The sequence below is a fragment of the Leopardus geoffroyi genome, chromosome A1 (assembly GCF_018350155.1).
Source record: "Leopardus geoffroyi isolate Oge1 chromosome A1, O.geoffroyi_Oge1_pat1.0, whole genome shotgun sequence".
Taxonomy (NCBI): Eukaryota; Metazoa; Chordata; class Mammalia; order Carnivora; family Felidae; genus Leopardus; species Leopardus geoffroyi.
In genome coordinates this window covers 35,854,891-35,881,452 of record NC_059326.1, presented here as the reverse complement: position 1 = coordinate 35,881,452, position 26,562 = coordinate 35,854,891, and the positions used below count along the sequence as shown (strand labels likewise).

The 26,562-nt window shown below is 38.2% G+C and overlaps 1 protein-coding gene across 5 annotated transcripts in view; it reads left to right on the top strand.

The window, feature by feature from the left end:
* The window catches only part of DIAPH3 (diaphanous related formin 3), a 510,352-nt gene that overhangs the window by 379,635 nt on the left and 104,155 nt on the right, over window positions 1–26,562 (top strand). The gene's annotated exons all lie outside the window — the stretch shown is intronic.

Here is a 26,562-nt window from a genome sequence, read left to right as displayed (position 1 = left end):
TTTTTTGTTCTTTTTCCAATGAACTTGTGCCCTACTAACTACCTAAGAAAGAAAGGGAGCTATTATAAAATACTAATTGTTTTTGACACCCTTACACTGTAACTTTCCAGCAGAATCAAATGCTACCTGGAACTGTCAAAAAAAGACTTAAATATTTTTTAAGGAGATTTTTCTAGGCCAGGAGTGTAAAACAATTTGGGTGATTTCACATTTTATTCAAATATCAGTCTCTCCTATTTACGATGTACTCAAGCAAAAGGAAGAATGGACTCAGCAGGGCTCCTCCTAGATAAGCATGCCCTGTGGGCAGAAGAGAATGGCCTTTCTAATTTATAGTCAAGGCCGGGACAACCTTCTGGCTTAGTCATTATCGTATACACTCTTAAGCACGAACAGGTTAAAAAATTCTCAAGCCGTGAGGACTTCAAGTTGCTTTAAAAGGACATTTATGCAAGAAATAGCAAATGCCTTTCATTTAATGAGCATTCACAAATGTGTGCTGAAGTCCGGAACTAAATTGAGTGAGAAGGGATAAAGGTCTACTGCTTAAGGAAAGTAATGTCCTTGACTTCCCTGAAATAGTTGTTATGATTAATGTCTTTTGTTCTGTTTGTGTTCCATGGTGGACTATAATTACATGATCTTTCAAAATTTCTGGCCCACTCTAAATTTCTCCCTTTTCTCACGATGAAGGTTCAGAGTCTGAGTGTAGAAGGAGCCAGTGGACAGATTTTAGAAGCTCCTTGAACTCTGTCCTTTTGTTTCAGATTTTGTGTTTGGGCATATTTTCTTTTCCAGTGAGAGGATCTCTTGATTTAATCAAATTTCTGCCCACAACCCCCCCCAAAAAAAAAATTAAAAGATAATTGATTTTGTTGTTTACTGACTTGCGACAATTTTTCTCTATTTACACGTTATATTTTTCCATGTATATCCTTGAAAGGAAACCACTTTTACTGTAATTTTGTCATTTGAGAACTAAAGTTGCATTGACATAATCACAAATGTGAAAAACATGTCAAGTGGTTGGCAGATCTACAGTTTTAATGACAAAGAAATTGTTTAGGATAAACAGTTAAGACTGAGTGAAATGGTGCAACTGGGAAGCTTCCCCCAGGATACAGGGAGGAGAAAGGTATCATTTGTGCCTGGGACAGTCATCAGTTTTCCTGGGAAGGATAGTTTGCAGGGCTCATCTGAGCTTCACAACTTGGATGAAGCAGGCAAGGGAAAGAGGAGCTTGGGAAGGAGCTTGGGAAGGGCTTGAACCAAGCCCCAGGCTTCAGAAAGGCCACGTAAGGAAAGGATGGGGGAGCAGCTGAACATGGCCTGGCCTGAGGACACAGGTGCTGTTAACCACCTCAGGAAGAGCAGTTTCTAAAGAATAGAAGAATCTGAAGCCAGATGGCATTGGCTGGAGGAGTGGAGGCTGTTCTTTCTAAAAGCCTGGCTATAGGGGCGCCTGCATGGCTCAGTCAGTTAAGTGTCCAACTTCGGCTCAGGTCATGATCTCCTGGTTCCTGAGTTCAAGCGCTGCGTTGGGCTCTGTGCTGACAGCTTGGAGCCCGCTTCGAGTTCTGTGTCTCCCTCTCTCTGCCCCTCCCTTGCTTGTGCGCTCACTCTCTCAAAAATAAACATTAAAAGTAATAAAAATAAAAAACTGGATATGAAAGAGGAAAAAGAAGAGACATAGCTAGGAACAGCTGGAACTAGAATGAGTCCTGGTGTTAGTAGGTTATGTTTCTTTGCCTTTTGTGTGTCGTTGACTTTATTATGGTCTTTGTATTGTGAAGGGAAGGAGCTCTGGAGGGGAGGGATGACTATTTAGTGGGGTAGTAGTTAGAGTGAGGCTCCTGGGGGATGGCATGGAGAAAACAGCTGTGGAGAACCTGGACAGTAGAAACGAAGGATGTACAGAGAGAAGTGGATACAAATACTGAGTAAGGAGGAATCTGGAGGTCTTACCTGATGACATCTGTTTTCTCTGAGAACTAAGATATAGGGTCTCCAACAGAAAGCAAGTCTCTGGGTAGAAAGAGAGGCAAGGGTGCTAAAGGACCCACGGCAAATGTCCTTGCATGGACTGTGAAAGGTAACTGCTTGGGGAGCGAGATAGTATTTGCATCTGAAAAGGGAGACTATGACTTGTGCAATGATACCAGTCTATAAAGTCTGAGGGGGAAGAAAGGTGGCCAAGGTGCTTCCCAGGCCATGGGACAAAGGACAGTTTCCCTATAACCTAAAGGTTCTAAAAGTTCATCTCCAAATGTAACCATGGTGCTCAGTGTGGCAGAAGGCAGGCTGAGAGGGCTTCAAGCACCCTTCAAGAGGAGTCATCCCATTTTGTAGAGGATAAGATATTTCCTAATTTCAAAAGGGATGGAAATTATTTAGGAAAGCCGCGGAAACTGTGTTGGAACATGATGTGTGCTCCAGCATCGTTGGGGCGCTGTGTCACGTATGAAAAAGTCATCTAACGGGGATAGTGGGGACCCTCGTGCGGCGGGTCTCCTTCCTGGCATGTGTCAACTGTATTACATGTCTCAGATCCTTTCCTATGAAAAGAGCTCTTGGTGCTAACCTTATTATTGCTAAGGTCCCATAGATTTATTTTTATATTTGTCCTCATTAAAGGTCAGTCTGGAGTGGCCGGATCCAGAAACCACTTTTCAAGACTGTTGTCAGTGTTAAAAATGAATGTTTTGCAAAGTGCCTGCCAGGCACATAGTAGTTACCTACAAAAAGAGCAGTGGTTCTTATTCACTGACCATTTGTGAAAGCATAAAACCAGTCAGATTTTTGAATTCTGTTTATAGAAGCCTTAAATGATCTAGCCGGTCTGACCTTGAAAGACAGCATGGGGTCAGGCTTGGGATTTAGAGACCGACTTCTTGGTTTGACTTGCTAACAGGGTGACTATAGCAGATTATTTAACCTTTGAATTTCCTCTTCCTCAGTGGTAAAACAGAAATGGCGTGTTTCATAGACTACCGGAAAGATTAAATAAAAGTGTGTGAAAGTACCACAGTGCTTAGAATCGAGTGGACATTTAATAAATTCAATACGTTTGTTCCTCCTCATTCTTTCCCCTTCTCCACCTACCTTCTGTGGTGCATTTGTCACTAGAAAGTTATTATAAATTCTTAAGCCAAATGACAGCAGTAAGCAGAATGGGTTTACTAATTAGATTGAAATTAACTTTCTTTCTGTGAATAGTTCCTATATTGCACTTAAAGTGCATTAATTGGTATGAACTAGTTTAGAAGGAGAAAAAGAAGAAAAATGAAAGGGCTAGGAACCTTTAATTTTAAAATAGAAAAGATGTTTTAACCTCCTTTTCTCCTTGGGATTCACTGCAAAGACACTGAGGGAAGGAGTAGTAAAAGCCAATCTCAACTCCTCTGAAATAAAGGCATCTTTAACTGGAAACAACATATAAAGACAGAATAGAGAAGAAAAAGGTGCAGGAAGAAAAAACTGGAATCCAGGTGTTCTCATTTCTAAGACCGCCATGACAAACCACCGTAAAGTCGGGACCTTAAAGCAACAGGAAATTATTCTGTCACAATTCTGGAGACTCACAGTCTGAAGGTGCTGGCAAAGGTTGGTTCTTTGTAGAGGTTCTGAGGGAGAATCTGTCTTCTTTCTCCTTCCGTGCTTCTGGTGGTGGCTGACATGCCTTGGTGTTCCTTGACTTACAGCTGAGTCGCTTGAATCTCTGTCTCCATCTTCGCATGGCCTTCTCCCTGTTGCCTTCTTCACATGGCCTTCTTATGATGACATTCGTCACTTGGTGAGAGCCACACTAATCAAGTTTGAGCTCATCTTAACTTGATTACATCTGCAAAGACTCAATTTCCAAATAAGGTCACATTCACAGGTACCAGGTATTAGGACTCCCAACATAAATTTAGGATGACACAATTCAGCTCACAACAGGTGACCCTAATGAGTCCTCACGGTGCCACACGAATGGTCCAGGAACCACTGATGGGAAGAATAAGGCATAGAGCTGAAAATTCAGGCGTCGTGAAGGAGCAGTTCAACCTCCGATGAGGCACAGTAGCTCCAAATCCAGACTTGTCACCACTGTGGTGTACTTACCTCTCACCCTTTCCTACCTCCCTCCAGGAGATGAGAAGTATGCTGTTTGAAAAAAAAGTATGCTGCTAGATGCTCTAGAATTAGAGTACAAGCCAGTTGAGGTACTCCACTGAAAATAGGGATTGTATGAACACTGGGGAAGGTCTTCGGGAGAAACGAATGGCAAAATCCTCTTCTGGCCCCTTCCTACCACTTAGTCTTTACTACATAGGAGCCAAGCTTATACTCCAAGTGTGTGTCAGATTGTTCATCTGGAGATAATGAACAGTCCAGAGAAAAGGCCTTCAGGTATTAGCATTTGGGCTCCCTTCTCTCAAAACATGCTAGATTACTGCAAGAACATCCCACGGAGAAGCTCACTAGTTAATAAACGCACTCAAAATTTTTGCTCTTAAACACTAATTTGAGCCAAGAATTCATCAGCTGACATTTGAGGAAATCATTCAACATGAAAAAAGAAGGAAAAAACAAACCCAAAGGACTCTTAGTAAACAGAGAAAATGTAGGGAATAACATATTTAATATAACATATTTAATATATATAATATAATATATTTATTTATTATATATATTTATTATATATTATATATATAATATATATATTATATATAATATATATTATATATATTTATTATATATATTTATTATATATATTTATTATATTTTATTTATTTATTTATTTATAATATATAATATATTTATTTATTATTATATAAATATTAATATTTAATATATAATATAATATAACATATTTAATATATAATATATTTATTATTATATAAATATTAATATTTAATATATAATATAATATAACATATTTAATATATAATATATTTATTATTATATAAATATTAATATTTAATATATATAATATAACATATTTAATATAACATCAAAATATATATATTATCATCCTCTTTTTTTCTTCATTGAAATATAAAAGATGTATGTAAAAAAACTTAAAAGTATCTTTCAATATGAAAAACATGCTAGCAGAAAGAAAGTAGTACATATTTGGAAAAGCATAAACAGTTCTGGTGAAGCTCAGGAGTAAATTGTAGGACTTACACATAATCTGATCTGTTTGGCTATGTGTGCAACCGTATTAGTGTATATAATTGTATTTGTATAATTGTATATATTTATACAATTAGATATAATTGTGTTAAAAACCTCTGGAGACAAGTATGGGACAAGTGGTAGGTGCTAAGAAAAAAAGTACAGGCAATTTTAACGGGTGGGGCAGGGGGAAGGATATATAATCATAGTACACTACTTGAATTTGACATAGCTTTCTGTGCAATTTTACAGTCTAACAATATAAACGCTATGGTAGCCAGACTCCCTAGATGACCCAAATGATTATTGCCTCCTGGTGTTCATATCCTTATGTAACGCACAACACTCTCATACAAATTTTCCAGGGTTAGTAACCTACCGAATACAGGAGAACTGATGGTATGTCACGTCTGAGATTTGGTTATGAAAGACCCATGGCTTCCATCTTAGGCGCTCTGTTTTGCTTCCCTCTCTCAGTTCTGGGGGAAGCCATGTTGAGAGCAGCCCTTTTGAGACAACCTGTGAGGAAGTTAAGCTTTGGTCTGTCATCACAGGAAATCAGTAACTATAGTCAAAAATTGGCTAATCAAGGGGCACCTGGGTGGCTCAGTCGGTTAAGCGGCCGACTTCGGCTCAGGTCATGATCTCACAGTCCGTGAGTTCGAGCCCCGCGTTGGGCTCTGTGCTGACAGCTCGGAGCTTGGAGCTTGCTTCCGTTTCTGTGTCTCCCCCTCTCTGACCCTCCCCCGTTCATGCTCTGTCTCTCTCTGTCTCAAAAATAAATAAACGTTAAAAAAAAAAATTAAAAAAAAAAATTGGCTAATCAAGAGATAGTAGGGGAGGGAACACCTGGGTGGCTCAGTTGGTTAAGCATCTGACTCTTGATATCAGCCCAGATAATGATTTTAAGTTTGTGAGATTGAGCTCAGCAGTTTCTGACAGCACAGAGCCTACTTGGGATTCACTCCCTCCCTCTCTTTGCCCCTCCCCCGCTCATGTTTCCTTGCTTGCTCTCTCTCAAAATAAATAAACGTTGTTTTTTTTTTTTAAAAAGAGAAATAGCAGGAGGAATATGTATAAGGCAGAGTCAGAGACAAGGAACTGCTATTTCACTGGAAGCAGTTTGCATTTCTTTGTAAAGTAACCATGAACCTTAAAGAAAATTAAAATTAGGAATATTAAAGGTCATAATGGGCAACAGGCAGGCAATCGAGATAGGACGACATCTCCAAGAGTAACTTAGTTTGTCCCCATTAAAATATAGACAGAAGCCAAATCTCTTCTTTTATTCATTAGTTATCTAATATCCTTTTCTTCTAAAAAAAAAAAAAAAAAAAAAAGCTGATTGCACTTGTATTTTTCATTTTTCCTTTTCCTTTTTCCTCTTCCAGTGCTAAGAACCTAAAGGGGACTTCTGTCTGTCCTAGTGCTCAGCTTTTCATTTTTATGCTGTCCAGAAATGAAAAGCCTCTTTAAAGTGCATTCCTAAAGAGTGATAGGGCATGATTGAGAGTCAATAGTGTAGTGTCTCTAGCTCAAGATAATGAATGTGCCTCTCCATAGAAAACAGACATTCTCCCCACCTTTTCGTGTGTGTTCTGTAGATAACATAGGCCAGCGATTTTGCAGCACCAATCTGAATCTTCTTTTCCTTGTAATTCTTAATGTGAGCAAAAATAGTGATGGAAATGAGTAATAGAGAAAATCAAGTGCCACTCTAGTTTGTTTCTTAGAGCAAAAGTAGCCTTCCAGTGCTGCATTAAGAACTTGATGACTAATCTGTTCCCACTGAATCCGTAGAAAGCAAGAGACTAGGATGAAACCAGCATCTTGAAACAGTAGTGTGGTTATAGTCATGGGATCTTTGTAAATAAGTGTCTTGATACATTACCCGAACCTTAGGAAGACCAAGGAGCTAGCTAATATAACTAGAACTGTTGGTGCTTTGGAGGCAAATGGTGGAATGACTGCCTGTTATGTAGTCTAGGTAAAGAGATAAATATTAAATATTTTTTTTTTTTTTTTACTTTAAAAGGGCCTATAAATTTATTGAAGAAAGAATTGACATGCATTAAGAAAGCTGCATGTCCCATTGATTCCCAAGTAAATTAGAAATTATTAGCGTTAGCCATGATCTACATTATTGTGATGTGACAGCATTTGGCTTAAACAGTTTCACTATTTATTACCACTGATATTAGAATAAATGATAATGATCATTAAGTGCTATGTACATCATCATTTAACTAATCATGCTTGCAATCTCCTTCTATTAGTCAAACCTCCTTTGGTTAATTAGTCAGAAGATCTGTCTAATCCCGATTTCTAGAGCAATAATGAAATAAGGGAATATTGAAATTGAGTAAAAAAAAAATGCATCACCATTTACCTCATATATCAATTTTATTTACCTTCACCTAGTCCTTTATAACAGCCTCAAGGTTAAAAGATTCTGGCTTTTCTTTTTTTTTTTTTTTATTTGAAATATGATGATTAGCCCTGTTATATGTGTATACTTTTCCCATTAAAACACTTATGCAGCAGAAAAGTGCTAATATGCTATGCAAATAAAAACAAAATCCTCATTTACCAACATATCTATATTTGAAGATGGACCAATAAATACTGTTTAGATTTAGCATTAAAAATGTTAATAACATCTTGTAGATTAGTCCTGACAAGCCAATAACTCAGTTTGTAGAACTTCAATGCTACAAATATAAGACACAACTAAGAAACTTTTATCACCAGTCCTTTTATTACTTCTTATTAATACAGTTAGCCTGAGGAGTTCTTAAGCTGATGTTTGATAAACCATGCACTAGGTTTTATTTAATTCAAAGTGTATTTTATCACTGGGTTAAAAAAAAAAAGTGTATTTTCATATCTTTTCCTTGGTATTCCCCATGGCCCAAAGGAGGAGAAAAAAAGAGAAAAGGATCTTTTAAAATTCATTGTGATGTCATCAGGCAACTGCTTAGATAATGCTGATGATGCTCTGTGTTTGAATGTGCAGACACCAGTAAACAAAGGGCCCAGTGCATTCAGAGGTGCCCGGGACAGTCACACAGAGCAGGGGAAAGTGTTGCCCGAAGCTCCTGGGGTCTATGCTACCCTGGCCACCTGCGGCGGTAGCTTCACCTCCAGTAAGTCTCAGGTTTTTATCACTTCTTAAACATCGTTTGCCACTTGCTTAAACATCATTTGCCACAGCAACATCACTTGCTGGAAACTGGAAGCAGCCCATTACCCTCTGTTCTGTTCATGTCTTCCGTCACTGATCCCTTTCGCTCTGTCATTGAAACATAAAGAGACCTGATCTGCCCAGGGTGAGAAATAAATACATTCTGTCATGATACAAGGTAAGGAAAGTTAGTAACTCTAGATACTATGTTGCAGAAATTTGTGATATTTCCTGGAAATTAACCCCATGCCTCCTACATATTTGTTGTTGTAAAGTCAGCCAAAGGGAGGGTTTTGAGAGTAATTTTTTAAATTGCTGTTTGGTAATGAGTTCTTGTATCCTGCTGGTATACTCTCCTTGTGGTAGTTTCTGTGCCCCTGCCCATGCCTATCTGTTCTAAAAAGTGTCATTTCTTTTTTCTCATTTTAGACGCATATGGTTCGTCTCATCTTTCTTTTCTCAACAGATCTCCAACCCTGTCTAGAATTTCTTTGTATTTTTTCACTAAGATCTTCTTTACCTGTTAGTAAACTAGCCTCTTTCTACAAATGCCAAACACTAACTCTACTGTGAAAATCAGGAATAAAAGACTGTAAATGTACAGATTCATGCCTCAGCAAAACCCTCTCTGTTTTACTTAAGTACTTGGTATAGTCCAGAGCTGGGAGGTTTTGTTTTGTTTTTCTTAAACTTTCCATATACTCTTTTGCTTCTTCCTTCATTTTAAATGTAAACTTTATATTGAAGAATAACATAAAGGTAAGAAAGTATACAGTTCCTAAGCATGTGGCTTGATGAACGCTCATAAAGCGAACAAATCTATATAACCAACACACAGATCAACAAATGATATTGTTAGGAAGGTAGGAGCCCTTTCCCGCTCATCCAGTCCATAACGTCGCATCACACACATACCCTGTGACTGCATAGATTCGTCTTAACTGTGTTCTTTTTTTAAAACAGGTTCATGTGCTTTGTATCCACGTTGTGTGCATTTGTAATTTTTCATTCTTATTATTTAGTACTCCACTCTGAATATACAGTATTTTTCCCTTTGTTGTTAGATATTTATGTTGTTTCTTGATTTGGCCTAGTACAAGTAGTCCTGCTACAAACATTCTTATACAAGTGTTTGGACTCTCTCAGATGTATACCTAGGAGTGTAATTGCTCTTTCATTGGGTATACATATATTCAGCTTTAGGAGATATTGCACAACAATCTTCCAAAATGATTGTACCAGTTTATACTTCCATCAGCAATGCCTGAGAGTTTCATTTCAACAACTCTGGTAGGGTATCTCATCGTAGTTTTGATTTGCATTTTCTTCATGAGTAACTTGAGCACCTTTTCATATGCTTATTGGATTCTTGGATATCTTGCTATGTGAAGTGCCTGTTCAAGAGTTTTTGTTTTTGTTTTTGTTTTTGTTTTGTTTTGTTTTGTTTCGCCTCTTTTTCTATTGGCTTACAGATGTCTTTCATATTACAAATAGATTTTGACACAACTTAGAATTCCATCCTAAAACTGATGTCCTACTGGCCTATTATAGGAAAGATTGTGTCATTTTATAGTTTTATAAATTGTATAGATCCCTCAGATCTCCCACTAAGAAGCCTTAGAATGACAGGTCTGGTCAGCATTATCCATTGAAAGAGTAAGCATGTTGTAAACTGCTGGCAGCTTATCCTCTTCTGTTAACTTCCTTTGGTGCACCTGTCTTTGTTGTCATGTGATAGCAATCCAGGCCCTTCTAGTGTCTCTGAACTGCTGACACTCCAAGAACATTCTTCTAGAAAAGCTGACCAGGCATCTCAACTCTTCAGTCGATGTACGCTCCATCATATCTCAATATTTATTACTAACCAGGAAATACTGTGTGCATGTGGTGAACTATTGCCATAAAATCTTGTCCTCGACTGGTAGCTCACAAACATGAATTGGGGGTGAAGTCTCTAAGTCACAAACTTAAAACACATGTAGGTTTAATTTATGATAAAATTTGAGTGGATTCTTTATAGACTAATTTTACTTTTTTTTGTTGTTTAAGTTTTTTTTTTTTTTTTGAGGGGGGGGGAGAGAGAGAGAGAGAGAGAGAGAATGAATCCCAAGCAGGCTCTGTGCTATCAGTGTGGAGCCCAACATGGGGCTCGATCCCTCAAACAGTGAGATCATGACCTGAGCCAAAACCAAGAGTCAGATGCCTGACCAACAAAGCCACCCAGACACCCCTATAGACTACTTTTATATACGTAGTCTATCTCCAAAGAAAAAATCCTTCATATTTACTCCCAAACACATTGATTCTACTGTTCATGAGTTTGGTTTAAAATTAAGGGAATGAGGGGCACCTGGGTGGCGCAGTCGGTTAAGCGTCTGACTTCCCAGGTCACGATCTCGCGGTCCCTGAGTTCGAGCCCCGCGTCGGGCTCTGGGCTGATGGCTCAGAGCCTGGAGCCTGTTTCCGATTCTGTGTCTCCCTCTCTCTCTGCCCCTCCCCCGTTCATGCTCTGTCTCTCTCTGTCCCAAAAAAAATAAATAAACGTTGAAAAAAAAAATTAAAAAAATAAAATAAAATTAAGGGAATGAATGTTTAAGTTTCCCTAGGAAAGTACTCTTTATTTTTCTCAAAACAGTATATGCTGTATTCCAAGGCCAAATTTGCAACGTATTAATTAAGATAGTTTTAGATTGAAAAAGAGTTCATATGAAGTAGAAACTGTTCTTTTTAAATGTTGACTCTATTCTATGGAAGTGGGAAAAGACAGGTGGTTTGCTACGTATGTGTTCTAAAGTCTGTCACTTACCCATGTTTCTTCCTCAGTAAAATGTGGTATTAGACTGACTAGTTATTATTCTTTTACAATTTACACCTCCCACTCATTTTCTTTAGACTGGTTATTTGTATTTGATTAACAGTTATGTCAGAATCTATATATCAGTATCTAGGCCATATTGATTACTACATTTGAACCAATTAAGCTGCCATCTGGGATCAAATATAAATATACTCACTAAGAGTAAGTATTGAGTTCATTTAGAAACTAATTTATTTGGGTATTTTTAAGGAATTATCTATCAACAGTAGAATATTTTAAAAATAGAGAAGAGTATGAAGGAGAAAATAAAATCTACCCATAACCTGACTCCTCACATATACATTATTAGCATTTTTGGCATCACTCTTACTGATTTTTAATGTACATGTACTTTTTTAATTCAAACATGTTGTGCATAACTTGTGTTAGGAGTTTTTTTTCCATATAATGTGAATTCCTCTTTGAATAATTTTTAATGGTCGTGTAATATCCCCATAGTAAGTCTGGGTCATACATTATTTAACCAGCTTTCTTAGGGTTTGACCTTTTCATGGCGCTTAAATTCTCATCATTATAATAAATAGCACTATTTCTTTAGGATAAGTTAACAGATAGGAACAATTTTAAGGCTTTTCATACATATTGCCATACTGACCTGCGTAGAGTGAAGGTATTATATTAAATGATACTCGTCCCAGCAGCCTATGACTATGTCCATTTCTCAACCTTTCAAAAGCTCTAGATGTGATTCAATTTTTTTTATAATTAGACAACATGGTATCTCATTTTTTTACATTTTTAATTAGCAGTGAAATTGTATATTTTTCTGTCTTTTAATAAAGCTGACAAAATGGTGGGGAACGGGAGATAAGAAAGAGAGGGCAGGGGGTAAGAAACTTCCTGGGTATTTCTTAGCAAGCTATCATCCCTTAAGGAAAAATCATAAACTTTAATATTGTTATCTCCTAGGAGAAATTATTATTACTGTTTATCTGTGATGATTTTTCAATGCTGCCAGTCCAGGTATAGGTTTTATTTATACATTTTGGCCATTAATGCTAATATATGCCACTAATACTTGATTTATTAGAGTAATGAGGTGGGGATGGGGGATGGAAATCAGAGACCTAAATCCCAGAAGCACCTAACTGGTTAAGGAAAGGGTAGCTGGAATCTCACCAGGACTGGTATTTCTTTCCCAGGGGTTTTGGGCCATTAGGCAGCAGCTTAAGAAATGTGTAAGGACATCTGTGACTCACCTTTGTCCACGTGATGCCAGCAGAGCCAATTGAAAAGAAACTGACCCAATTAATTCATTAACTTTTCTTCCGGACTATTTTAACACCAATTTTAACAGACTTCCCCCCCCCCCCCAACACACACACACACTAAATTTACCACATGCCTCCATTTAATAAAACATATTTCAAAAAAGGTATTTGTGTATTATGATGACTGCTAAAACGTGATTCTTTAAATTTATAATTGATATATTGTATTTGCTCCTAGGAAGAGTTTGAGATGACTTACAAAAGAAGGCATATAACATCCTGTAATTTTAGGGAAAACAGATACTATAAGAAAACAGAAGAAAGTTGGCTCCTTAGCTTAGAGCCGTGGTTCTCATCTTTGGCGGGTATCAGAATCACCCAGGGGGCTTATCACAGCACAGGTGGCTGGGTCAAACACAGAGCTAGTGATTCAGTAGGTTTGTGGTGGGCGTGAGAATTTGCGTAGCTCATCAATTCCCAGAGACTGCTCATTCAAGAGTTGCACATTGAGAACCACAGATCTAGATTAGAATCTGGAATAGAATCTCTGGAATCATTATCATTGATATCAGTTGGGTTTGTTTTAATAGTTTGCAAACCATATATCCCACTATCTGATCATACATAATGATAGATATGTTATTAGTTTTATAGGGCTCTTCACATGGATATAAAAGCTATGATTCTGGTGATTCTGAAACATGGCCACATTAGAAACACCTAGAGAGTTTTTGATATGTATTTATTTATTTTGGGGAGAGCACAAGTCGGGAAGGGGTAGAGAGAGGGGGACAGAGGATCTGAAACAGGCTCTGCGGTGACAGGCTGATAGCAGCAAGCCTGATGTGGAGCTGGAACTCATGAACTTCAAGATCATGACCTGAGCTGAAGTCAGATGCTCAACTGACTGAGCCACCCAGGTGCCTTATCTCCATGTATTCTGATTTCGTTGATCAAGGATAAGGCCCAAGCACTATATTTTTTAAATTCCCCTTGTGATTCCATGGGCAGCCAGAATTAGAAGCCACTGATGGAGAGAATAACAGCCCATATTGCCAACAGAAAGTCAGCTTGTTTCTTTGTGGCTTGGGTTTTTGTTGTTTTTCTCCATCAGTGTGCATAGCCACTCATTCCCATTTTTTGTCTGTGTGGTATGTTTTTGGTTTTGTTCTTCTTTTATTTGAACTTCCATCTGGTTTCTATTGAACCATTAATCTATCAAGGTCATTTTAAATTCTACTTCTTTCTTCTAGAGTGTTTAACCCCTGCCCACCTAAGTATCATCTACAAGTTTAATGAGATTTTCAATTTCCTAATTAAGACTGTGCTCATTAAGTTTTAATATTTTATAGTTTTATTGCAAATTATTTCTACCATGTGGGTGATGCTACCTTGACTTTGCCCCGGCCATGCACATTTTCTTCATTATCAGTGAACATTTATTTAGTGCTTTAGAAGTTGTGTGTTATTGAATCAAGTGCTAGGACTTCTAAATAGTTGAAAATAAGTGCTGAATCTGGTTCCATGGTAGTTCTCTACAGAGAATATTCTCTACAGAGAATATGTATACAACATGACCTGCATGAGCAACACAGAACATATAAGAATATACGTACAAAAATGGAACATTGAAAATACAGTTCATAGGTCAGATGAATGTAATGAGCCTATGACTGTGTAAAAGTTAAGAGTTCCAGCTGCTGCTTCTTAGTTGTGTAACCTTAAGCAAGTTACTTGTTCTTTGTGCCTAGGTTTTGTTACCCATAAAATGGGATCTTGTTAATTCCTGCCTTGGTTTGTCGCAAGGATTTAAATCAAGTAATACTTGGAAAATCCTAACAGAGCCTAACATATAACAACAGTTCAAACAAATAGTAATGATTTAGAGTCTTAGTTGAAAATTGATAGCAGAAGATATTTTAGGTTTGGTTTGACAAGACTGGTGACGTCAAGTGACGTAAGGATGATTGGTTTGGTATCTGCCTTCTTCATTGACAACTGTGACTGATCTGGAACCTTTGGTTTTTTTTACAAGTTGAAGCATGTTTTTCTGTATGCAAACAGTTTATATTTTCATTCTCCATGTGCTATGTTTATTATTGGAAAGTGTGCTTTTCTAGGTAATTATAGCTACTCAGTGGCAGAGCCAGAATTCAAACTCAGGACTTCTGTCTACAAGTTGGTAATTGCTAACTGGTAGAAAAAGAGGGAATAGGTTGCCCCCAACAGAAGGGGTGAGTGGAATGGAAACCTATCTTAGAAAAATAAGGTTCCAAAAAGAATAAAATAGCCAGTATTTGACCACTTGCTATGTGTCAGACATTGTTGACTGCATTATTTACATTGTCTCGAGCAGAGACTTAGAAAGGTTAAGTAACTTGCTCCAAATCGTAAAGCTGATAAATGACAGAGCCAGGAATTAAACCCGGTTCTGTGACAGCAAATTCCATCTCTAAATTACTTCAATAAATTGCCTATCTTTGGATGGAATCAGGAAATTACTTTTTCTGGAGCAGAAGATGCACTCAAAAATATCAGAGTTAGACTGCAGAAAGATAAGGTGGAAAAAGGAGTTGTGTTTAACTTTCTAACTATTTTGTGACATAGTAAATGGAGAAAATGAGCTAAGGGATTTTTCTCCTGAGTTTAGCATGTATTTAAATGAGCCAAAGAGCTAAAAAGTAAAAACGTCCCAGAAAAAGAAGGCTGAAAATGGACCAGATGAGGGTTTATAGATTAGAAAGGGGAGGGAGTGAATTAGAAAGATAGGTAATTTATATACTTTATCTTCCTTTCTCTATTGATTTACTTAAAATAAGTAAACATCAAGGGTGATCTCTTTTGAGGCCATAAAAGCTAACACTTTTTCAGTGAAATACACATTTTTATAGCACTTTACAGTTTTCAGAGTGCTTTCACATGCATTACTTTGTTTAATCTTAACATATTGGTGAACACTTTTACAATTTTGCTTCTATTATCCTAAAATATCCATAAGTACAAGAAACGTGTCTATACCAAATTGAAAAGAAGCCACAACTGTACCGGAGTTTCTTTGCACATATATTTTTAATGCATTTATATCATTATAAGTGACAAGTTTAGTTCTGATCAAAATTTAAATTTAGCCATTATTTGGAAAATACTGGCCATTAAGCAGTGTCATGAAAGATCTTTGCTTTTCTTCCCTCTCATTTTACACCTTCTTTTTCTATCACAAAAATCTCAATACTGCCACTGTTCAAACATGTTCAAAATGAAGTAATTTTCCCTGTGTAACACAGTTTTGAGTCCCAAAATATCAGTTTGATAAAAACTATTTTTCAGGCTTGTATTACTATAGCATTTGGAGTCATAAAAAAGCAAAACAAAACTTTGTACTGTACTGCATTTTATCTGAAGTTTGATTATTTTCAAAAACTCTTTTTTTCATAAATTAGAATTATATAAATAGATATCTAGTGATTCATGAAAGAGACCTCCAATGATGAATTTCCTGGAAAGTTTTCCAATCTTTGCCCTTTGTCATCAGATTACATTAAAATCAGACTGAGTCAAGTGTGCCTGTTTACAAAGACAGTTTTTAAAGAGCTGTAAAGTGGGATTATTTCTGCCAGTCAGTAAAATTCTTACCTCTCATTTAGTAGCTACTTACTAATAAAGTGGTTACAATTTAAAGTAATAGTTTATGAAATGAAAATACATGTCTATAGAAGTTACTAAGGAATACAGTTTCCGTTCAGACTGTTTATATGTACCTTTCCAAGTGTTTTGCTCCGAAACCAGTGCTAAGTGGTCAGCAAAGAGTTCAATCCTCTCTCTCCACTCACCCATACCCCTGGATAATTCTTTAAGAAATTTGATCGAATTGATCAAATGTCATTATGCTCATCATATCTACTTCCAGTTTTCTTTTCACATAGATTTTCCCATTATAGAATCTGTATTTACTATTATTCTGAAAAGGCTGCCGCTTTAAAATTACTACATTATTAGTACTTGTAGTCTAATGCTGACAATATCCTTGAAGAGAATCCTAGAGGGTAGACTTGGTTTTGAATTCCAGCTGTGCTGCTTAGATGCTGGCAGTTACTGAATCTCCCTGCACCTTGGTTTCATCACGTGTCAATGGGCAGAAATCATATCTACTTTATAGCGTATCTGTGAAAACTAAATGCAACTAGCTATGCCAAGTACTATGCCTTCAGTAAGTGTGAACTATTACTACTGAGGATAACATTTGGCCCCAGGCTGACAAAGATGTCGGCTGGGAAAAGGACTGTACTCTGGAAATATTTGAGTTTTAGAAATTTTAGAAAAGAAGGAAAAGGAGATCATCATCTCCCAAATTGTTCCAGCTAGCCCCATTGTCCTGTTGTTGTCTGTTGTTACCTAATCCCCCTCTTCTTGGCTCATTAAGAAATGCTCCCAGCTCAGATCCACAGAATGGTTTATATGATGAAAAATGGCAGTGATCCAATTATGTAGCTTGACTGCAGAGGGGTTTAATGGTAGCCAAGGTAGCTTATTTTTGTCATTTAGATTAATTTTTCCATTTTACTTATATTATCACCAGGCAAACTTCAAGATATTTTCACTTTTCTGCTTTGAAAGTTTATTTCAAAAGCAGTATGATATTCTCCAGTTTGATTTAAACAATTCAGAAGACCTACAAGATTATAGTTCCTGATAAAAATTGCTTCGATATCATTGCTCCTTCCTTCATACAATTACAGACATCTAGAGTTTGGTTGAATATCCCAGTGTAAGCATGTGCATGTTAATTTTTCACAGGTTGTTTACCTTTGTATCATAGCAACCAATTGAGGCAAAAAAAAAAACAAAAAAAAAATGGGCTTGTAAATCACACTGTTGTACAATAAAAGTAGGGGCTGCTTCTTAAGGTTGGTAATAGGAAAATCAAGTTAAGAAGAATCTAATTTAATCATTCTGATTATTTTACTGGATTTTAAAAGAATGGATCAATAATGGTATTTTGTTTCAGGCTATTAACAGCCAGAACCTTGGCTCACAAAATTAAGAAATCAGTTCTTGTTAATTAAACTTAAATATGATGGCAGGGATCTTTGTGCCGTGAAGCGAGAGCTTGATCTCTGGCTATTTTGTTCTGTTCTTGGTATAATGCAGTACACTGTTCCCAGCCAAAGCCCTGTGTTGTCTGGGCAACTCCCGTTGCCATAGCAATGAAATTCTTTTGCGGGAGCAGGGTGGATGCTAATTGTAGCCATTTGTTGTTCCTTCTGTCGATCCCTTAACTAGCACAGTTGTAGAGCAGCCAGAGACTCTGGGTGAACAGCACTGAGTGCCCCCAAAAGCATCTCTGCTGAAGGCAACCGGCTGCTCTGCTTAAAAAATCATTTGAGCAGCCAACAGTGCTGACAGTGCCACTATGTGGGCAGAAGCACAGCTTGACTCGGGCCCTGACAACTGTTGATCTGGGACTTGGAGGGAAAGAGAAGACTGTTTAAAACCTGTTGAGAAGGTACTGATGACATGGAGATTAATTTGACACCAGTCCCTCAGAGGTAGGTGCCAGGCATATCATAACAACTGTGTATCCAGGCTAAACTCAGTACTGGAATGCCCAGAGGCTGTAGGAGACATATCAATGGCTCTTCGTTTATTTCCATCTGAAACTACATCACTGTGGCCTAAGGTAAAAATACTCATTTAGTTGAAAGCAACCAATTGTAATTCACATAGGTATTAGAGTCAGTTAGTATTGGTAACTCTCTTCTCAAATGCCAGAAAGGAGTTGAAACTGAAAATCAACTCCGTGTCAGTGAGAACAGGTACCCTTTGAAAAATAGAAGACAAAGTGACAGTCTACCAATTGCGTGGTCTTGAGAAAATGTTCTTAAACCTGGTATGTAGTAATTCATTGTAAAACCTAATTGCTATACATCCTTGCAGGGGAAATTATTATAATGGTAAGAAAATATGTTAGGTACTATTATATTATTACATCTTCCTTTAAATTTTTTTTTTTTCAACGTTTATTTATTTTTGGGACAGAGAGAGACAGAGCATGAACGGGGGAGGGGCAGAGAGAGAGGGAGACACAGAATCGGAAACAGGCTCCAGGCTCTGAGCCATCAGCCCAGAGCCCGACGCGGGGCTCGAACTCAGGGACCGCGAGATCGTGACCTGGCTGAAGTCGGACGCTTAACCGACTGCGCCACCCAGGCGCCCCACATCTTCCTTTAAAAGTATATTGACTGATAAAAATGGTCAAGTTCATGAGATTTTTAAACCAGCTACTGTGTAAACATAGTAATATCAAGGTACTTTTTTAAAGTATGAATTTAGTGTGTGTGTCCCTTAATTGAAAAGACTGAAGAAGGTGCATTCTGGCTGAAATGTCCTTAAACGTTAGAGGAACTAATATACACTTGTTGGATTGAGCTGTTCCTTGCTGTAGGTGTATGTTTGTATTGAGATAGTCAAAATTGGTATAAAAGTGGCCCAATCATAACTACAGATTCCTTTTTACTGGAGAGCAGGGAAAGAAGGCCTTCCAATTCAATGTCATTTTTTCTTTTCCTTGAAAGAACTCCATGTATTTTTACTGTTTTTATCACTTGTCCTGCTCTTTCCAGAGAGACAGCCACTAGAGTATCATTCAGTGCCCTGGAGAAATTAGTTTCTGATGATAGTGATCATGAGTCATTTGTGTGCTTCAAACACTAAACGAATTAGTCCCATTTCATTGATTAAAAGAGATACCCAATCCATAAATTCCAAGGAGAAGTCTTGAAATTGCTGAAATTTTGTAAGATCCATTTGTTTCTTTTTGTCCTAATTTTTAATTAAGGCAAAGTATCTATAAACTATGTAGCAAATATTATTTTTTGTGTATTGTATATGTCTTGTTTGTGAATTTTATATGCAGGACATCTTGGATATTCCTTAATAAGCCCTATGGAATATATATGTATGTATGTATGTATGTGTATATATATGTATATATATATTTTTTTAATGTTTATTTTTGAGAGACAGAGTGTGAGCAGGGGAGGGGCAGAGAGAGAGGGAGACACAGAATCGAAGCAGGCTCCAGGCTCTGAGCTGTCAGCACAGAGCCCGACGTGGGGCTCAAACTCACAGACTGTAAGATCATGACCTCAGCCCCAGACGCTTAACTGACTGAGCCACCCAGGTGCCCCTGGAATATATTTTTAATAATTTATTTTTATTAAATTCTCAACTTTAAAATATTTGGCTATATTCCCTAAACACTATATTCCCAGCATAATAAATAAGGAAAAAGCTCTAGAAGGTAAGAAATACTCTTAATTCCTCAGCCAAAAGAGATCAAATTACTGTCAAATTTATCACCAGTCATGGCTTCCAGCCCCCTCAAATGATTAGGTCTCCCATACGGTTCTGAGAACAAACGAAGTCTGAAATATCCTTACAATGAGGCTGCACATTCATTTTTCCTTGGCAGGGAGAATTTGTGTTAACACAAAACTTAGCAGTAGACTGGATGATAACTGGCAGGATAAATTTCCATCATGATCAGGGCATAGTAGCCCTCTGGAGAAATAAGAGTAGACAGTCTATCTTCACTCTGCCAAAGTTCTTTTCCTTAATGGCCAAAGAGATGAAAGGGCTAAAACCTGAATATGGGGTGAGCAGTGCTCTAATGTCAAGGAGTGTCCTGAAAGCATATAATATTAACATTAAACCTCATCAGGAAGGCCAGCCCTTTGTGGTACCTAGGGCCCCCCTCCCCAACTTTCTTCCAGGGGCAGAATCCTTACCATTGCTGACTATGTTCTATATCCTTCCAGTATAAAAAGGTGCTGCCCAGTTTGTCTTACTGGATGGTTTGTAGACCGTTGCTTTTAGTGATGCAACATGCCCACCATCTGGCTATCTAAGGTCATCTGGGCCAAAACAAACCAAAGCCTCTCCAAACAATCTCTAGTGGAAGGTGGCAGTCCGTAGGTTTTTAGAATCAGGTCACTTGATTGAAGTGGGACTTACCTGAGGACTGTGACCTGGGAAGGAAGAATTGAATATGAGGAAAAGGAATTCAGGGGTCAAACCGGCTCTCCTACCCTCAGTCTGGTGTGGATGGCAAGATAATCACTTTCTGAAATGAGAAGAATACAATCGTATATCATTCAAATGTGCATCCACAGTAGGACGTAACTCGAGAGATCCAAGAGGAGATGCTGTGTATGTGCTCATGAAGTTAGATGGCCCTCTCTTTTAGCTTGAGATTCGTTCTGAGACAGACCCCAGACAGGACCTGATGTGGCTTAAAAGAATCACTCCACTGGGAAGATGAGACAATGAGTGACCTGAACTTTAAAATTCTATTTGAACTCCCATTCAGACTGCTTATTCCTTGTCCCTCCTTTTAAAGAAAGGAAGATTGAAGGAGCTGTGTCTCTCTAGGTGGATGAACCATTCTAGCAATGCATAGATGGAAGCAGGCTGATTTTAAAATCTCGCTGCAAAATCTCTACCTCGTGTGGATGTGTCTTAGAAGACTCAATCCCTCTTGATCTTTGCCACAGTCAAGCTTTCCCAAGACATTATCTAGAAATCCCTCCCTAAGTACACATGCCTCAAAGACAGTCCTGACAGAATAATGGTGGTGATTTTTTCCTCACATATTGGTAATTGGTAATGTGGGTCACCTTGGCAACCTGTTAGGTATTTTTTAGTAATTTTGTGTTTTACAGTTCGGTTCACTTTTACAGTTATTTTCCCAAGTATTTTCAGCCAAGTGTGTTTTATATACAGTTTAGCAATATTATCTGATTTTTTTTTTCGCATCTCAGTATGATTGGATAACTTTTGGGTGATGATAGTTCAAGTTTGTTTTTTTTTTTAATTTTTAAAACTTAGATTCATGTTTCCGTTTGTCAGTCATTGCATGAAATAAGTAGTCAAGCTAGGAACTAGCACTACTTAAAGTTTAAGTTATACATAACAAGAAAAACTATATCAGTGGCTCCAAACCTTGCCTTGTGTCATAATCAGTGGGCAACTTCTTTCAGAAATCGTTTTATGTGCCTCATTAGAGACCTGCTGAATCAGAATTTCTGGGGCTAGGGAGTTTTTAAACAAATTTCTCAAAAGATTATTGTATGGACCTGAGATGTCCCTGGTTGGAAAAGGAGCATTTTGGAAACAATGATCCAGAGTAATATTTCTCATGTTTTAATATCAGGTTTCAATATGAAAACAAGGCTTAATACCTTGGTGTCAATTCCAGGGATATTTAAACCTAACTAGCTTATAGTTTTATTTTTGGTGCTTTTTTTGGTGTTTGTTTCCCTCTAAAGGGAAAATATTTCATGGATTTGAATATAAAAGATATCTACAGTAAGATGTATTAAATTGATAATGTATTAGTGACTAAAAATAAATTTGGAGTAGAAGTAATATAGAGCATGGACAGAATTGCTGTTAAATAAAATAAATTTGTTAAATTTTTTAACCCTAGAGTGTAAAAAAAAAAAAATTATTACATGAACTAGTTAGTGCTTGAAAAGATTTGTTTTCAATTCATATCCTTACAAACTATTTACTTAGAGCCTGAAACATAGTTTCCACATTAGTGAAAAGTACCAAACAAGCAGAGCCAACATAATTGGCTGAAATTTCATTAGAAAATTTGTTTTAGGGGTGCCTGAGTGGCTCAGACGGTTGCACGTCCGACTTGGGGCTCAGGTCATGATCTCACAGTTCATGAGTTTGAGCCCCGCTGAAGATCTGTGCTGACAGCTCAGAGCCTGGAACCTGCTTCAGATTCTGTGTCTCCCTCTGTCTGCCCCTCCCCCGCTTGTACTCTGTCTCTCGCTCTGTGTCAAAAATAAGTAAACATTAAAAAATTTTTTTTTAATAAAATTTGTTTTAAAAATAATTTTTTAGAAAATCCTTAAGTATTAAGTTGATTGTATGCTTTCATTTTTTCTCAGTTTGCTAGTGACAGTTCTCCTACACCAGCCAACTCCGGGTCCAATCTGCTGTCCCCTCACTAACAGCAACTCATTGCTTCAATAAAGTCTGGACTGTTGGTTGGTGGGATTATAATTAATGACAATTTAATTTAACTTATACTTATCTGTGCAGCCTTGTTTCACCTCGTATGTTACATTCCCTTAGGAACTGGTAACCATTGGCTTACAGGTAATTAGTTGAGCAATGAATAGCTTTATCTCACACACCACCCATTAGTGACTATTTCTTCTCTCTATCCACTAAAATGATGACAGAACCCAACACCCTTGACTCACTTGTCTGCAATACCTCTTCTAAGAGATTTTTCTCACTATTGGGAATACCGTCTCCAGATACACCAGAAGAAATTGTTAAACCTTTGGCATTCTCTTTGTAAAAGACAGCTAACCCCAGGTTAAACAAAATCCACAGTTGAAATAGTATTGGTTCCTGCCATGTTGGGTTTTGGTCTCCCTTCTTTTTTGCCTTCTCTTTCACTTTCTTAGCTTTGTTCTTGTTAAACGTGCTGACAAACCTCAGGCTGTGTGTTAAAGCTGGAGGAAAAAGAAAGACAAAAAAGTAACTAAGTTTTAAAATACTTCCTTCCTGGCAGGCTAAAGTTGTCAGTTCTTATGAGAGCAACTACCGCAAGAAACCTTTCTAGAACAAAAAGGCTCTGAGTTTTACAAGTTGTCCATAAACTCCACATTCGTCATTCCTAACTAAAATGCTTTAGTCGTTCCGCATCTTAGGTCATTCCATCTGATTTAGATTCTTCTCCTTCCATGTTCCAGGCACACTCTGGTTTCAAAGTTTCCCTTTTAGATGTCACCTTCCAGCCCATTCCTGCCCTACTCCTGGTCAAAGAACAATACTCCCCGTTACTCGGTGTGTTCTGTCTCCTTTATCACTTGGTTAGTTGTTGCTGTAGTTGTCTCTCTTACTGGAATATGAGCTTAAGGCAGAAGCCACCTTTACCTTTGGTTCCTTGATACCTAGCACAGTGCCCAGCAGGTAATAGGTATTAAATGAGTTTGGTGGTTATAATTTCCGACCCACAATGTCGTCTGTCTCTAATGTCAGGGATGAGAGTGTCTGTCTGTGTTGTGTGAATGGAGGTCTTCCTCCTTGCATTCCCCAGGAGATTTATGTGGGCATCTGCACTGGAATAAAGATAGCCAGGAGGGGGTGCCTGAGTGGCTCAGTCGGTTCGGTGTCCTACTTCGGCTCAGGTCATCATCTCACAGTTCGTGGGTTCAAGCCTCCTATCAGGGTCTCTGCTGTCAACGTAGAGCCTCCTCCAGATCCTCTGTCTCCCTCTCTCCACCCGTTCTCTGCTCCTGCTCTCTCTGAAATAAATAAAAAACGTTAAAAAAAAAAAAAAAAAAAAAAAAAAAAAAAAAAAAAAAGATAGCCAGAAGGAACATAGCAAGCGCAAAGCAGTTATTAAAGTGAAAGTACACTCTCAAGGTGGGACAGCGGGCTGGTTCTGAGAAGTGCAACTGACACTACGTTGTTTGGGGATTGGATATTTATGGGTCTTTCTGGGCTGGGAGGAGCTGGGAAGTACAGTGGGGTGGTATCTTATGGAGGCTGCTCCCAGTCCTTTGGGAAAGTCCCCCTGCAGGTTGGGAAAGGAAGTTTTGGACCCTACAACGTTTGTACTGGAACCTACATGGCAGCCTCTCTCAGTGGGGGGTGGGGGTGGGGGGTTCTCATTGTCCCTGCCTCCAGCTCCTGTCTCTATCATTCCCCTCGTCCTTCAAGGACTTGGCACGCCCCTCAGGGCGTTCTTTCCACTGCTTGTGTCTAGCTTCTACCTAACACTAAGATCATATTTTTTTCAAATAATTGACAGATATCCATCTAAGTACTTGATGTTACATCTTCATCTGGTATCTAACTTACTCATAATCATCTTTAAAAGTTGGATTTTTACTTTTGGGTTTTTTAATTGAATTATTACATACATTTAGAAAATGCAGTAATCATCAGTGTATATATAGTTCAATGTATTTTCACATGTGACCAGCACCCAGTGGTATTTTAGCAGTATAGAATTTACCAGAAAAAAAAATAAAGAAATTGATCCTAACATAAATTTAGTGTAAGAATAGCATGGTCTTACTTAATTGTGTGTGTACATGTCCGTGTATATCTTGAGACAAGGAAGTGACAGTAATGCCTTTGGTATATGGACCTTTTCCTTCTATTAAAGTGCTTTTTTGTTCTCCCTGTTGCAGCCCCTTGGCAATTTCAAAGGAAATTGAATTTAAATATGCTTTTCTAGCTGCATTTAAAAGTATGTAAATGGATAGTAAATAAAAACTTTAAAGGAAATGAAAATGCTTTACAAATCTCCCATTAATTCCCCAAGCATCCCTATATAACTGTGAAAAAGGCAGTTGTCATAGAATCAAAAGGCTAGAAGGGACCCTTCAGTAGATCTATGAATAACCATTACAGAAAGATAATTGGCCATTTTTTCTAAAATGTGCAGAAAAGAATACTTCATACCTTTTTTTGACAGTCCTCAGGTTGGACTGGTCATACAGACCTCAGAAGGAGTAAGGCAAAGGTGTGTGTGTTCTCTCCCTGGGTGATCATCCCTCGGGCACCCTCACCAGGATGTTTCTGGATCCTCTGGTCTCACGTCCTAACTCCAACCCAGCCCGCTGTTTATTTGTTCCCCACCCTGGAAACCTCACCACGGCTACCACATACACACCACATCGATCACCAAGTACAATTTTCCTATCTCCATAAGGTTGGTTATATCTGGCCTTCTATCTGAGTGCCGCTGCCTTCTTTCAGTCCATAGTCCTTTCTAGATACTTTTACTGCGTTAGTTATCCTGCTCATACTCCCTTCCTCCAGCTTTCCTCCCATCCAATTCATCCCTTCATAGTGCTACTACTAGAGCGATCATTCAAAAATACAAATGTTTCCATGCTCTGTGTAAATTTCAGTAGTTTCCAATGTAAATTCCCCCACATGACCCTGCATGGCCCTCCCCAGGGTCATCTTTGGGCACACCATCACCAGATTCCACCACTTAGCCGAACTTGGCCATTTGCAGTTCCCAGTGTGACTCACAACTTTTCAACATGTACAATGTTTTGATCTTTTAGGAATGTTGCCCCTGTATGTCACATTCCAACATTTCATTAAGATTAAGAATGTTAATCTCAATCAATATTATAATAACTAGCATTAAGATTTATGAATGCTGTCTCTGAGAACCCCCCCCCCCCCACACATCTGCATTTCTTCAGTTCTGAGGAGTCTTGTCATAATTCATGAAGGGCGACTTGTCAAAGCTGCTTAAATGTAAACATAAAATATGGTAGAATTGAGTAGAAACATGACCTACTGTGTACACTAGACAGGTCTTGAAATTTTTTCTTTCTACACATTCCTTTTCTCTTTTTTTCCCCCTCCTTTTAGAGACTTCTATGCTTAGATCACATGCTGGTCTTTTGAGATTACTCTTCCTCCGTGGATTGCTGAAAATAACATGGGGAGGAATTGAGGTGGGTGGGTGGTGAGAGCCAGTTTGTATGATCTCAAACTGAGATTCAAATTTCTTCAAATATTTTCATTCTGTTGCCCTGGGTCTTCTCTTTTTCTTTTTCTTTTCTTTCTTTTTTTTTAAATGTTATTTATTTATTATTTCTGAGAGAGAGAGAGAGAGAGAGAGAGAGCGAGCGAGCAGGAGAGGAGCAGAGAGAAAAAGAGGGAGACAGAATCCCAAGCAGACTGTGTGCTGTCAGCGCAGAGCTAGGTGTGAGGCTCGAACCCACAAATCGTGAGGTCATGACCTGAGCTGAAACCAAGAGTCAAATGCTTAACTGACTAAGCCCCCCAGGCACCTTCTTACTTTTCAATGTCCAAGCAGTTGTGGCACTTAGTAGTGCCTGTTAGTCACAGACTTTCTGTGATGGAGCCTAGTGGTCTCACTTCTTTACCTGTAGCTTCCTCCCTTGGCTGGGGGCGTGCATGTCACTGTTACTTCTCCTTCAACCCCACATCCGGTTCCGTACTGCAGTGTGGCTCTGCTCTCCCTTGCCCCAGCCCTTCCTTCTCTTGCTTATCTAATCACGTGCCTGCCAGACTCTTGAAAGCTTTAGGAAGTCTGTATT